General features: G+C 43.8%; 1 long non-coding RNA gene across 1 annotated transcript; it reads right to left on the bottom strand.

The window, feature by feature from the left end:
* Positions 1–379: 379 nt before the first annotated feature.
* Positions 380–6,099, bottom strand: LOC115296288. Its single transcript, XR_003910826.1, has 2 exons — positions 6,064–6,099; positions 380–1,010 (listed from the first exon to the last, which is right to left on the bottom strand). It is a non-coding gene; the product is annotated as an uncharacterized LOC115296288 (long non-coding RNA).
* Positions 6,100–10,257: the final 4,158 nt, after the last annotated feature.

Below are 10,257 nucleotides of genomic sequence, written 5' to 3'. Positions count from 1 at the left end.
CCGGGGCTTATCTCCCGCCATCTCAGTTAATCCCCACAACAACTGTGCAGGGTGAATATTAATATGCACGTTTGCACAGATGGGGAAACTAACCAACTTTCCAAAGGTCACATGGGCTAATGAGAGAGAAAGGTGGCATTTGAACACAGATTGGCCATATTCTGCAGACACGTCCCTTTTCCCCGTTCTAGCATGAGGGATAAGGGACAAATATTCTAGGCTGGATACTGTGTTTATGTCCTTCCTATAATACATCTATTATATTTCACGGACTTGAAATATTTTTAAAACCACAGAGTAGTTCCCATCAAAATGGGTAAAACTTACCTTTGACAAGAGATAAAAGCAAAGAAGCTTCTGGCTTTAAGCTAAAACCAGGTGTATGCAAAAGTAATTTTATTACTCAAGACCAGTTTGCCTCTGTCTTTGGCTGTAAGACACACAAGCACGGCGAGTATGGAAGCCAAGGGGCTTCCCCAGGAAAGGATTACAGGCTCTTGGACTTTTACACTGTCTGCCAAATTCACTTCAAAAAACGTTATTCAGGTCTCAGATCCTTTGACAAAAACAATTCTTATTTTTAAGAATAGGAAGAGTTGGGGTTTTTTAGGTCTTGTTACAAGAAATTTCCATCCATTGGCTTTTAATTTTACTTTTCATTCAAAAGCACAGCGTGTTTTTATATTGAAAACTTCCTAGGAAGTGGAGAGCCATTTTCTCACACTCTGAGTCACGGTTCTGCTCTGACGCGGTAAACAGCATGCATCCTGAAACTCTTACTAGACAGAGCCACCGAAACCTCTTAGATCAAAAGGAAACGAGGGTAAATACTTCAGTTCTGGGCTCTTCTGTAGGAAATGGAAAAACAGAGAAGCGGTATTCTCAAACATGAGCCTCAGGTTCAAATAACAACTTTGCAGAGGAACAAGAACTGATCTGGAAACGGCTTCTTTCAAGTCAGACCCAGGTTTTGAGGAGCCTGCCGCTTATACAATTTTGGAATAAGCCCCCTGTAAGAAAAAGAACGCAAACTCACAAACACAAATTTAAGAGTGAACACGAGAGCCTGGCTGGCTCGGTTGGTTGAGTGTTCGACTCCAGCTCAGGTCATGATCTTGCAGTCCTTGGGCTCAAGCCCCACACTGGGTTTCTGCTGTCCACGCGGAGCCCACTCAGGATCCTCTGTCTGCCTCTCTCTGCCCCTCCCCTGACACAAAAACACAAACTTTTAAAAAAGTGAATGAACACGAATATTTATATGGAACGAGTAACAAAATCACAAATTATAAGCCTAATGGAGAGAGATTAAATAAATTTAATGTAGCTGTGGTTTATCTAACTAGTAAAATCTACTCCCTCAAAATGATGTAGTATTTTTATTCACAACCTCCTGATGCATTTCAGTAACGCTCCTTTTTCTATAATTTTTGGCTGCATACTTTTCTAAAATAACTTCTTCCTATATATATATTTGTATTATTTTCTGTGGAGAGAATAAAAGTTAATTCTGGAGGGGTTTTTTTTTTTTGCTTTATTAAAATTTGGGGGTATTCAACATTACTAACTTAGAATAAATTTCAGCTTCTCAACTCATTGTTAATATAAAATTTTAAGACTATCAAATTTGGAGAAATCTCCATCAACTTTCATACACAAGCTATAAAATTTAGGAAATTTTTATACATACTACCTTCTGGCTTCATGTATTTCAAATCTTGTTTCTCCTCCACTACCTACATACTTTCTGTGGCAGGCTCTGTAAGAAACATTCTTTTTTTTTATGTTTTTATTTATTATTGAGACAGAAAGAAACAGAGCATGAATGCGCAGGGAGAGGCAGACACAGAATCTGAAGCCAGCACAGAGCCCAACGTGGGGCTCGAACCCACAAACCGTGAGATCATGACCTGAGCCAAAGTTGGACACCCAACCACTGAGCCACCCAGGCGCCCCAGTAGAACACATTCTTCTATGTGATCTCAGGGATGTTGAAAGCGGAGTGGAAAGGCACAGTGGTCCCTGGGACGTCTCGGGAAGCCCTTCCCCCTCCAGGACAGCTATTAAACAGCTTACCTATTCAGGGAAGTGACTGCAAAGCACATAAGTAAATCTCACAGAACCCAAATTTACAATATCCATAAGTCAACCTTCTTTTAGCCCAAACCCAAAATCCCATGGCCACTCGAAAGGTGGTGGGTGAGGGGAACAGAGGGGTCAGAGTAGAGAGAGATGGGAGTCTTAACTGATTACAGTTAATGCATGTTTTTCCAAATTTTATAAACCACACCACCAAGTGAATCAATTTTGACCTTAACCCTTTCCAAAGCCTTAGAAGGGACCTGGGTGAGTGACAGGCCCTTAGCTCCAGCTGCCTCTACTTCACAGGAAAAGCCACCTCAGGGCTCCCTAGCTTTTCAAGCCCTCAGTCTGCCACCAACAATTAGTGAAAAGACGTGCATGAGCTCTGCACGTACTTCAGCCTTCCCCCAACCCTCCCCGGCCAGTCCTGGAGGCTGTCACACACGTTGCGGAGCTTGGAGGCAGAGTGCTCCCTGGTCGCCAAGACATCGGGCACCAGGTCGGGTGGGTTCACGTATGTCCGTTCATTTATTTCTCGCAACACCGAGGGGCACCACGCTCCCACGCTCCAGTTGGCAATCAGGCTCCGAGTCTCTAGCGGCAGAGCAGGACCAGCGCAAACTCCCTAAAGCGCTTCCTCTTGCTCCTCCAGTCCTTTTCCCCACCATGATGAAAGTAATGCATATCCAATACAGAAAACGTTTTAAATACAGAGATGAAGGAATGAAAAAAAAAAGTTACCTGTAGTCTCATTACCTACACACAACCTTAGTAAGATTTGGGTCTATTTCCATGTTCAATGGAACACAGAACTCGAAATTATTATATTAAATAAACATTTTTCCTCATTTTTAAAGAAACCTATGTTCCCTGTCAAAAATATGAAAAATATTGAAAAGACATTAAAAACCATCTGTTTTAGTTTTCTAGGGCTCCTGTCACGAAATCCAACACGAGGGCTGGCTTACACCACAGAACGTGTGGGCTAGAAATCCCGGATCCAGCCGTGGGAAAGTCTGGCTCGCTCTGCGGGGCCGTTCGGGAGAATGGGTCCCACGCCTCCCCCAGCTTCTGCGGGTTCGCGGCACCCCGTGGCTTTGAGAGCGGCACACAGATATCCGCTTTTATGTCCACATTGTGTCCTCCTCGGGTGCAGACCTGTGTCCAAATTTCCCTTGCTTACAAGGACTCAGAGGCGCCTGGGGGCTGCAGTCCGTTAAGCACCCAATTCTTGATTTGGCTCAGGTCATGATCTCACAGTTGGTGAGTTTGAGCCCCACATCAGGCTCTGAGCTGATGCATAGCCTGCTTGGGATTGTCTCTCCTCTCTTCCCCTCTCCCACTTGTATGCATGCTCGCTCGCTCTCTCTCTCAAAATTAATAAACTTAAGAAAAAGGACATCAGTCATGTTTTATTAGGGTCCCACCCTACTTCGGTATGGCCTCATTCTAACGTAGCTAATTATATCTTGTTTCCAAATAAGGTCACATCTGCCGGGGGTTAGGACACCCACATGTGAATTTTAAGGGGAGACAATTCAACAATTCATTACACCATCCCCAAACCTATGAGTGAAAGGAAACCAGTGTTGGCAATCTATTATTAGGTAGATTTTTAAAAGTACGGCCACAAAATATTCTGTCACTGGAAGTAGGATCCAAGTCCCCTGTCCACGCGCCTGAGCAAGGCGGTAACGGCTCTGCTCCGTAGTGTTGGTCTTCAAGTCATCAGAGCCCAGGCACTGGACAGGGGATTGAAAGGGCTTCCAGATGTTTCCAGCCTGACTTTGAGCAGTACTACCTGAGGTCCCAGACCTCGCTGAGTAAAGACAAATGCTCCTCACCGCATCCTGTCCCTGTCCCTGACCCACAGAACCCGGGAGCACAGGAAAATGGCTATTGTGTAAGCCTCTCACTTCTGGAGGAACAGGTACCTAGAAATGTTATAGTTCTCAGTTTTTCTTTCATGTGCCTTTAAAAACGTATCTTACTGAAGTGAGTCACTGACTTCTTAGATCCAAAGGAAATGATAAATCAGTTATCTGATTCTGAGATTTTCTTTAAGAAATAGAAAAACAGATAAGCTACATTTCTAAACATCAGCATTGTATGTAATGAAAATAACGATCCCAACCATAAGTAACACAGGACATTCCCAAATCCCAGGAGAAAGAGAGATCGAGTGAGGCTCCCGTTAAACTCCATGGCTGCTGACACATGGTGTGCAGTCGCACCCAGCTGGAAGTGCCACAAGTCAGAGTCTTACGGATGCAGAGAATACGTGAGGCTCTTGGAAATGAACGTGATCACTGTGCCGCTTTACCCGTTGCTCAGTTTTGAGAAAGGGGGAGCACCTAGTATCTCAACCAGGTAAAATGTTAGGCCAATATTAACACATACTAGAACTGAGTCGGTTTAAGTGATCATCAAACATTTCTTCTGAAACATGGGGTAAAGCATGTGGTACAAGAAAGACACTTTCTGGGAAATGGGAGCAGCCGGGGCGGCGGGGGGGGGGGGGGGGGGGGGGGGGGGGGGGGGGGGGGGGGGGGGTGGCTGAGGGAGGCTCTGCAGACCGCGCTTCCCCCAGGCGCAGGGCTGACCAGGCCATGTCTCGGGCCAACCGAATATCTGCACTTTGGTCCATAGTGTGTAAGGTCAGTCTTACAAATTCTGTGTCATGATTTCCTCATTACTGAGCTTCTTTCCTTACTGAGTTAGACTACTCTTCGGGGTAGCAGAAGTCATGAAGCATTTTTGAATGAAGGGACAGAATGGTCCATAATGCCTTGCAAATGTGAAAGCATAAGCTATTACCTTGAAGGACAATGGACTTGGATCCAGCACCTTCCCCTGAAAACTATTAGATGCCGTTTAACTGCCTTTTGATGTTGAGCATTGCAGATAAAGCCTAAGACCAGAGGGATTTTTATTCTTGCATAGGTGACTTGCTTCTTTTTGCCTAAATGCTCCTAAAATCTGTTTCCTATAGGCTTATCATATAAAACTTGTTGCCATTAGTGTCCTTGGAATGCCGTGAACCCTCCTGATCTGTATATTTAGGAAACACTTGTTAAATTAAGTCTTTGGTTGTTGCTTCGATTTTCCTGTAGGGATAGGAATCATAGGTTGAACTGTTACACCCTCCCCAAATATCACCTCCCCTACTGGGTCAATATTTTCACTCTTTTCCTCTAGATTCTGAGACCCTTCCTCAGGGTGGCTCTTTAAACCACTGACTTGACATGTGACAATACTCTCCAGTACGTAGATCTGCGCTCTGTTACTGTATCTTTAATTTTCCTTTAATCCCGTATTTCTGGAGGCTCTGCCTTGAGCTCTGGCTCAGACATGCTGAGCTCGCAACTCCTCAAAAGTCCAGGCCTCGTCCACTCCTCGAAGGCTTCACACGTGGTGTTCTCTTCCCCCAGAACACTTCCCCCTCACTGCACCTGGCAAACTTCATGTCTCTCCTCTTCCTCCTCTCCCTTGTCCTCCAAGAAGGGAAAAAATCCACCCCTGGATCTGCCAGCAGACACGGCGTCCGCATGCGCCTGGCCTCACTCTGCCTATACCTGGGTGCATGTGAAATCTCCTTCTCAAGCTGCAACCCAGCCTGCTACGCACAACGCCTGTCCCCTCTCCCCTTGCCCACACCCACTACATCCTTCCAGACAGAAACGGAACACACTGTGTCCCTGGTGCCGTGGGTATGTAGTCCAAGGTTAGAAGACTTTCCCCCTTCAGTCAATGTCATGTTAACCAGGAGTCCTGACACTGTCTTTTGAAACAAATATGCGAGAGTATGCACAAACAGCGAAGGCATGTAGGCAATAACGCATAATCCCACCAACGTCATCAGTATTTTCAGACATCTGGGGAACTGCATGGAGAGGAGGGAAATACCAGCCTCCCAGGAAAGAGAACGGTCTCTACTTTCGAGATGTTTCAAGATGTTTCCCTTTTGGCAGGCAGGGGACTTACCCACCAGTGTCTCCATCGCCTGGATTTCAACAACATCTCAGGGCTGAGAGAGTCCATTCATTGAATACAAGAACATGTGTGAAAACCTCCTTCTGCTTCCTGCTAAGGGAATTGAGGTGACGAGAATTTATTTTCGGGTAAAATCTCACAGATAACTAAAGTGACTTGTGATTAACTAATGCAGATGTAGAAAAAACATTTAGTAATGGTTCTAGTCAAGTTTTTATTTTTTTTTTTTTTGTTAAAAGCAATTAGCCTATTTGTTTGAATTGAAAAAAGGTAAATATTTACAACCAGCAACGACACTTCATAATTTTGGTACATATGTTCCTAAAGAGTTATATAAAATGGGTTTTTTAATTAACATATATTTCAGAGCACAATTCCTTTTAGAAGAATTACCCTGTGAAACTTTGTAAACGAAGATTTCTTTTGAAAAAGTATATCTATCTTTTTATCTTGGGTAAATATTTTTTAACCTCTCCTTTCTTTAAATCAGGTGCACCTATCCCTTTATCTTAACCCTTTATAGTGTGGGTTTTTGAAGAAAAGGATAATGTAAAGTGTCTACTTTTAAAAATTAAAGACATGACCATACGATATTAGACTGTTTGAGGACATTTGGGTTTTATGTTTTTAATGTGAAGGCTAGTATTAAATGACATTGGCTGTCATAAATTTGAAATCCATGTTCTTCATCAAAATCCAGGTAATTGTGTAGCATCTACTTCTCCACTTCTGCCTCCTAACCTTCTCAGCCTATAGGATGTTGTCATGCGCATCTCCTACAACCTTTGTAATATTCAAATGTTCCCTATCAAGTGGAGGAAGCAAGTTGGAGCCAAAGAAAGACATCAGGTAGAAGCAAAGAAAAGAGTCAAGGTGCAGACATCCAAAGCCCCTCAGATTGCCCCACCACCATTCCTGAAGTCGCATGAACTATCCTTATAAACTTCAAAACATTCCCTTCTTGGCAGGTAAAGCCCAACTGGGGTTCTACCATCTGCAAAGGACTGTCTTCAGTAACACAACTGCGTTATGTAATACCTATATCGTTATAAAGTTGGGCATAAACAATTTTTATGATTTTTAATCTTACATTCACATAACACCTCACAATTGTCAAAACACTGCTGTACATATTCTCTTCTGATATATAAGAATAATTGGGTGAGAAGGGAAAAGCAGAATCTATCTCTGCTAGTTTAACGTGACAACAAAAAATGTTGTCTTTACCAGTAAGACAAAGAATATTCAAATTTTGCCCGAGGTCGCACAGCCAGCAGGTGCAAAACTGGAGCTGAGCTAGAGTCTGCTGACTCCACATCCAGGGCTCTAAACCAACACTCTGGTCTGCAGGTTCCTGGCCCGCCACTCAGCCCACTACTCCACACCCATGCACGTATGTCAAATATGCTAGAGACTGGCTCTTGAAAGGAAATCTTTCCACAACTACTTTCTAAATGGTCTATCTTGTAAGTGTGATTCTGTAAAACAGCATCTCCTTACCACAAGGTATAACTTATGCAGAGACTAGTTTACTTATTAAAAGCTAATAATTAGTGATACCTTGTGGCAAAAACGTATTAATTCATGTGCTACAACCACCCATGTTCACTTGACAGACTTGTCCAAAGGCCTTATTAAGTAGCTAAGACAACAGCAGAGGTTCTGGAAAGAATAATCTTAGGTTATAGATTCTCCTCATAACTAGATCTCTCTTCCAATTACTCTACTGGGCCTTAGTCCCCGCTTCACAAAAACTGCTGTCATTGTCAAGTTCACAGATGCCTTCCATGGGGGCAGATCCAATGGTTGCTTCTCTCTTTTCATCTTACTTAAGATCTCGCACTATTTGACCAGGTTGAGCCCACTGCCCCCTGAAACCTTGGTCTTCAGAAGCACTACACTGTCTCCCTCTTACCTCTAAAGCCTTTCAAGTCCTCGCAGTACTCACGAGTACCAAATGTATATCCCTGGCCCCAACCCTTCTACTGAACTCCAGGCTCACATCTCCAACCTACCAATTTGACGCATCCATTTGGTGTCCAACAACATCTCAAAATTAACATGCCCCAAATGGGATTCTTGATTTCCTACTTCTTCCACCCCGTCGACTACATCTCCATAAATCACATGATTATCACATTACTTTGCTCGTCAAAAACTTAGTGGTCATCTTTTATTCCTTTATTCCTCCCCCTCTATCTAATCAATCAGTAAGTTATCTAGACACACTCTTCAAAATGTCCCCAGTGCACCCCTTCTCTCCATTTTCCCTACGATCACCCTAACTCAAGTCACATCCTCAGCTGCACCATCTTCCTGACTAGATTTAGTCTTCACCTCTTGCAATCCATTCCTCACATGGCAATCGGTGATCTTTGTAAGAGGGCTCAGAATGTATCACCTTCCCAACTTAAAAATTCTTGAAGGGTTCCCCATAACCCAATCTTCCCCATTCTGTAAGGCCCTACTGGATTGGGTTCCTAGCTACCTCTAAAAACTCACTTCCAACCATCTCCCCTTTGCTCTCCATGTCCTGGCTGCGCTGGCCTTCGGTCTGTTAAGTAAACATGGCAGCCGTGCTCCCGCCCTCAGGACCATGCACAGAGCTGCTCCCTCCTGCCTGCACTGGTCTCCCCCCAACTTGATGTGGTTGGCTCTCTCCTCACCACACAGGGCTCAGGTTAAACACTGCCTTTCTCTGCAGTCAGGCTAAAGGGGCTGCTAAGGCACTACCTGTCCTAACATCCTGTTGCATTTTCATCACAGCTTTTATCATTCCATGACTGTTTCCTTCTTTTTCAATTCATTTGCCTATTGTCTGTCTCCCTTCGCTAGAATGTAAGCCCTATCTGTCCCTAGATCTTACTAAAGTGCCCGGAACATGGGAGCTGCTTGATATTTGTTAAATAAGAGCTGTGGTAGGTTCTCTCTTACACTCTTACTATGCTTAGAAATCGTTCAAAAAACTATGGCCATTCACTCATTTTCACGCTCTAAACAGAGAGGCTCCCTCTTCTTTTTCCTTGGATAAACTCTATACATGTGCTATTCACTCATTCATTTAATAAACTATTCGAGCCAAACACTAAGCCATGTGAGAGGGCCAAAAACATGAATAGGACCCGGTTCCTATGCTCAAGAAACCTGTGGCCTAGTTGTGGAGGCAAACATGCTAACAAGTTGTTATAAAAACCATGTGGCAAATGAAAGATGGAAATAGGATCGAGGACTATGAGCCCCAGTCAGAGGCATCAGAAATGTGTCTGTGGAGAAAACAGTAGGAGCCGTGGCTTAAAGGATGAGCAGCAAATTGGCCAGAAGGGTTAAAGGGAACGTATGAATCAGAGGCAGAAAACCTATAGTCTGCAGACAATGGGACTGCAATGGTTCAGCTACTCTGGGGGGAAAATGTACACAGAGAAACTAGCAAGATCTGAGACAGGAAAAAGAGGCAGTAACCAGGGAGAGAAGGGCCTATGGCACATTAAGGAGCCTGAGCTCACAGGGCAAAGTGGTTACAGAAATGTTTGAGGAGGGAACTGGCAGGATCAGAGATGCATTTCAGCTACACCTTGTGGTTGCACAGAAAAGCCAACTCAGGCTGTCTGGATCAGGTCAAGGCTAGTATGAACAGTAAGGATGCAAACAAGAAGTCTTAGAATCAAGAAACATCTACAAGGTAAAATGGGTGGGGCTTGGTGATTACTGGGGATATAGAGAATGAGAGAATGATCAGGAAAGAGAGAAACATAGCAAGAGAGGATTAAGGGTAGAAAGATCATGAACATCATATACGGATACTTCAGTTTACAGGTTCTAGAATCAGGCAGATAAGGGTGTAAATCTGTATCATCACTTACTTGCTGTATGACTCTGGTAAGTTACTTTAACTCCTTCAAGCTTTGGTTCCCTTATAAGTAAAAATAATCTGAGAGCCTACGTCACAGGGTAATTGTAAGAACTAAGTGAAATCATGTATGTAAAGTGCTTAGTGCAGTGCCTGCTGTACCAGAAACACCTATTAATTATTAAGGGATCTGAAAATTATTATGTACCTACCTGCGTCTGCGGGCATGTCTACCTTTTCTCCTACCACCATGGAGGAACCGTGCCGGATCCTAGGCAAGGCCAACCCCTCTAACTGTGTACAAGAACCCATTCTTTCTGGCCTACATCAGTCCATCA

The sequence above is a fragment of the Suricata suricatta genome, chromosome 7 (genome assembly GCF_006229205.1).
Source record: "Suricata suricatta isolate VVHF042 chromosome 7, meerkat_22Aug2017_6uvM2_HiC, whole genome shotgun sequence".
NCBI lineage: Eukaryota > Metazoa > Chordata > Mammalia > Carnivora > Herpestidae > Suricata > Suricata suricatta.
This window is presented reverse-complemented; position numbering and strand designations above follow the sequence as displayed.